This window comes from Sinocyclocheilus grahami, unplaced genomic scaffold, assembly GCF_001515645.1.
Source record: "Sinocyclocheilus grahami isolate Dianchi unplaced genomic scaffold, SAMN03320097.WGS_v1.1 scaffold149.1, whole genome shotgun sequence".
In the NCBI taxonomy this organism is placed as follows: Eukaryota; Metazoa; Chordata; class Actinopteri; order Cypriniformes; family Cyprinidae; genus Sinocyclocheilus; species Sinocyclocheilus grahami.
The window spans coordinates 3,265,576-3,270,647 of record NW_015505328.1 but is presented as its reverse complement, the minus strand read 5'-3'; the positions used below and the strand labels follow the sequence as shown (position 1 = coordinate 3,270,647).

General features: G+C 40.3%; 1 protein-coding gene across 1 annotated transcript in view; it reads right to left on the bottom strand.

The window, feature by feature from the left end:
* Positions 1-3,272, bottom strand: part of LOC107592022 (ras-related protein Rab-5A) — a 7,089-nt gene extending 3,817 nt beyond the window's left edge. Inside the window, exon 1 of the mRNA XM_016281372.1 lies at positions 3,110-3,272. The gene's annotated coding sequence lies outside the window, so the exon portion shown is untranslated. The remainder of the gene's footprint in view (positions 1-3,109) is intronic.
* Positions 3,273-5,072: the final 1,800 nt, after the last annotated feature.

The following is a 5,072-nucleotide window of genomic DNA, read 5'->3' as shown; positions in this document are numbered from 1 at the left end:
CGAATGACACTTAATGACAGTTGTCATAACCATGCGTAAAACCTCCTTCATATTCATGACATGTGTCATGTCATGATTATGAAGGTGTCATGTCAGTCTTATGCACACCCCTTCAAGTAAAGTGTTACCGAAAGGGGTCCCTTTTCACTGTTGCACTGTAGTGAGGGCACAGCTGTATGTGTTACTAAGCGTGAAAGTTCAGAAACTGAAGCTGTAGAACTAAGAGAACGTGATGACAGAAGAACTCATCCACAATATCCACATTGACCGCCACAAATATCTACCGCCCCCTGCCATCAGCTCCTGCGTCTCACACACACACAAGCGCGACTTTAGCACTAGATTTAGCAACTTTCAGACCCTTTTAGCGGCTTTTTCCATAGAATATTCATACTGACAAACTAGGGCTGCACGATAAATCGCATGCGATATTTAACGCACATCTTGTTAGTAAAGCCGGTTCTGTAATCAGCGGTAAATCTCCATCACGTGCGGGCTTTCACGTGGAGAAGCATTTACTACACAGAGCCGTTGTTCACTGACAAGCTGCGCAAAACCACGGAACAACGGCTCTGTGTAGTAAATGCTTCTCCACGTGAAAGCCCGCACGTGATGGAGATTTACCGCTGATTACAGAACGGCTTTACTGACAAGATGCGCGTTAAATATCGCATGCGATTTATCGTGCAGCCCTATGACAAACCTAGCGTGATTGGTAAACAGTTTGCCAGAATATACCCTGACCTTTTTTTGGATAAACCTTAGCTATGGTTCAGTTGGAAGATTTCGCCAGTGCTGTCCTGCGAACGCGAGGTCTGACTTTCCCGGAGAAGTGTCACCTCTCTCGGCATCTGTTCTGTGCAGTGAGCGGCAGAGAAGCAGCGCATTCAGTTGGTCGCACCGCAGCCGACTCGTCAATAAATGAGTACAAAACAGCGTTTCCTAGCACCTGTCGCGTACTGATTGTTTGGAATTATAAATATGAGCGTAGTTCGTCTGTTAATATCACATGCACTTTTTTGTTTGTTGTTTTTTTTAGTTTGTTACTCAGGCAGTGTGCTGCATGAAACAAAAAAGTAATATAACCAAAACAACCGCATAACCGCTCTTTAGTGTAGATGCATGTTGATTTTATCAGACGATGCCGCGATTATAAATGAGAGTGACTCCTGGTTAACATGCATTAAAAGGGGTCATGTTTAGTCACTATTTAGTGTGGTATTTTTTGACAATATTCACTCATCATGACAGTAAAATAGGGCATTTCACGTGATATACATTTTTGGTCATACCGCCCAGCACAAACTAACTAACTAACTAAATAGTTATGAATTATTATGAATAGGAGGTCATTTAAAATAAAACAATAGTAGTTTATTAAGACCACAGGTAAGAACAATAGTTTTTAAACAAAATGTATCACGGTTTCCACAAAATATTAAGCAGCACAACTGCTTTAAACATTAACAATAAGAAGAAATGCGACATATTAACATATTAAAATACTTTCTGAAAGATCATGTGACACTGAAAACTGGAGTAATGACGAGTGACAAAAATTCAGCATTACAATAACAGGAATGAATTACATCTTAAAATATATTCAAATAAGTGATATAATATACTGAAGTTTTCCATGACATTACAGACTGTAATCATGCATAAAAAACCCAGAAAACAATTGTTTCATTGCACATAATTGAACATTGCTGAAAATCCTTGCAGAAATAAATGTCTGTAGCCATGGTAACCCGTTCTAGCACAGAATGTCCTGAGTAAGCAGTCAAAACAAGCAAGCTCATTTAGCCCAATGCAACAATTCAACAGCTGGGGAAACATGTCACTTCCCAATTAAGTACCTCAGCCTTCGGAATGACTACATATACCTGAGATACAATACCAGAGATGCAGCCATCAACACAAAGGACAGTAATAAAGCTATCTGATAGACATTTACTGTGGCAGTGACCTCAAGGCTTAAAACAGCAGGAAGACACGTTCCCTGTCAAAACTGCACGGTTACTGCTGTTGTGAAGTAGGAGAAGATAAAAACAGACCCCTGATGCTCGTGTGGCTGCTGTGGCGGTGCATCATCATAAGCTGATCATTCTATAAGAGAAACCAAGACCTGCTTTGACACTCGCATCAAATCAACAACAGGATCTCTATCTACATAACAGGACATAAACCAACTCCTTAAGAAGCAAGCCTGGTGTGTCTGGTTTAAGATGCAAACCATGCCAAATCTGCTGCATTCATCCATTTGGTATGTATAGCAGCTGATATAACAACCACATTTGTCTATTCACACTCTCTCAGAGTGGCTTACATACAAAACTCCAAAGTGAAACAAAAAAGCACAGCTTATGAAACAAGTCATGACATTGCAAAAGTCTCATCACCTGTAAGAGGTTTTAATCAACTGCTGCTGGTCAGATTGTGGTCTCATTTTAATGACAGGCCTAACAAAACCAAACCTGTGATTTCTGTTGAAGGTTGACACACAGTCATCCTGTCCATGAATCATATACCCAAAATAAACCTGTACTATCAACATCACAGCACTTCATAACTCTAAAGAAGAGCAAGTGGACATTGGTTAGACTTAAGCTCACCCAACTTAAACAATTCCTCTATTTTTCAACACACCCCTGAGCCTCAAGCCAAGGAACAAGCTGTCTTGTTCCTCGCAAAGACAGCCCACATCAGGTCAGATGCCAAGTCTGTTAAACCACAGCGATCGGCCATATAGCTCTGAGAATCAGATAATAAGGACAATATAATAAGCTGATAAGATGCAGATAAACAACTTCACTTTAACTCCAGCATTCCCACCCTGTTTGCACCCAAACTGCATTCCGACATAAGCCTCAGCTAAGCATACCACTTATAAACACATAAGTTATTCATGCTTCTAAGGAACAAGAGCATGGATAATGTATTTATTAGGCTGAAGAGATCATGTTTGATGACTTACGTAGGTTGGATAAGGACAAGGGGCCTGTAACATTTTTGACGAAATTTAGCAAGCTAAAGTGGCTAACTAGCTTGAGGGATACGCCAAACCAGAAAACGGCACATTCAACGGAGGTATTCGGTGTCTTTTTACCTGAATGTCAGCCGACAGGTTGCGTGAACTGATTTCCGACGACGGGGTGCTCAAATTTTTGAGAGGTTTTCCTTATTATTGGGGTCGGTTAGTGGGAATTTTACCAACCCCGATCAAGTCTCCTCCTTTCTTTTCTCTCTCGCAACTTCCCCTTTAGAACCAAAACACAAACAAGCGTTTCCGCCCCTCATGCCACGTCAGATGACACTTCCGCCCTGCAATGACGTGCTTCCTCCGTGTAAAACATCCTCGGTGGATATTTGAGTCTGGTTTCTCAGACACCTAGCTATCAGCTTGTTTTACGCTATTTGCTATTATAGAGCTATGATATTTATAGTAACTTCCCTGTATCTATCAGTCTGTCTTGTACTATTTAATATATATATATATATTTATATTAAGGCAAATCTAACTTTACATTATCTATCTATCTATCTATCTATCTATCTATCTATCTATCTATCTATCTATCATCTATCTATCTATCTATCTATCTATCTATCTATCTATCTATCATCTATCTATCTATCAGACAAAAACATACATTCTCACATGCAGTTGCAATGTCTTTCAACAGAGGGCGCAAGGATACTGTTTTAGACAAAGATTCTGCTTTTAAAATGTCTGGAGGATAAGTTACATTATACCTGTCATTCATTTCAGATGCTATGGCCAAAAACATTGTTCATCGTCTTGATAAACCACTATTCCTTTCATTTTAAAGTACCTCTAAAAGGCCTATCCTAGAACTCGAAAACATCTTATTTTTACACAAATAACAAACCAATCTAGCCATTCTGTAGGCTATATCATGCAAACTTTCTAAAAGTGATATAAAAATCTGTCTAATTCAAGCCCAATTTGTGCAGTTTTGAGCAGAGGCATAACCTAAATAAAATATCAGCTGGGTCGAAACATCGCTGATATTTTGCTCTGATTGCTGGAACGAATGTTTTGGTGGAGATGACAGGATTATCTGTCATTAAACAGTCAGGAAATGGCTTGAAGTGAAGTGACCTGTGGCCAAGTATGGTGACCCATACTCGGAATTAGTGCTCTGCATTTAACCCATCCTAAGTGCACACACACACAGCAGTGAACACACACACACACCGTGAACACACACCCGGAGCAGTGGGCAGCCATTTATGCTGCGGCGCCCGGGGAGCAGTTGGGGATTCGGTGCCTTGCTCAAGGGCACCTCGCTCAAGGGCACCTCAGTCGTGGTATTGAAGGTGGGAGAGAGTGCTGTACATTCACTCCCCCCACCCACAATCCCTGCTGGATCTGAGACTCAAACTTGCAACCTTTGGGTTACGAGTCCAACTCTCTAACCATTAGGCCACGACTGCCCCCCTTGCAGAGTAAACTTTAATTGCCCTTTAAAAAGGCAACGACCCCTGACATAGTACTGTATGTACCATAAATAATAGCCTGGAATGCTTTGGGACAAAAATGAAGATGAATCAGACTACAATGAAATTGGTTCCATATGTCAAACAGGGGACAGTTGCCAATGGATCATGGGCAGAACAAGTGTCATATAAAGTAGGTGCTGAATGATCTAAGCGGGTTCCCTCGCCGTAATGGAGGCAATTCATCAGATAATTCATCAATGAGCACTAAAAATGCTGAATTTGCTGTTATCAATTCATCAATTCAAGGATTTCATGCAGCCACTCAAAATGATTTAGACTTTGCTTTTTGTAGATTCCATAGAAATACTTGTTTCTCTGTCAATCCTGTCATCTTATACTAACTTTAAATGTATTTTATTGTAGCATTTGCAACGTTCTATTATGGCTTTATATGCTACGTTTTTTTTTTAAAGCCATTTAAAACAAATGTGTGCATGATGACGACTGCATGTCCAGCTGCTCTACACAATATACAGACCAGATAGCACAAAAATGGTTATGCTGATTTTGCAGTAGTTTGTCAAACACTAGCAAATCTATTTCTT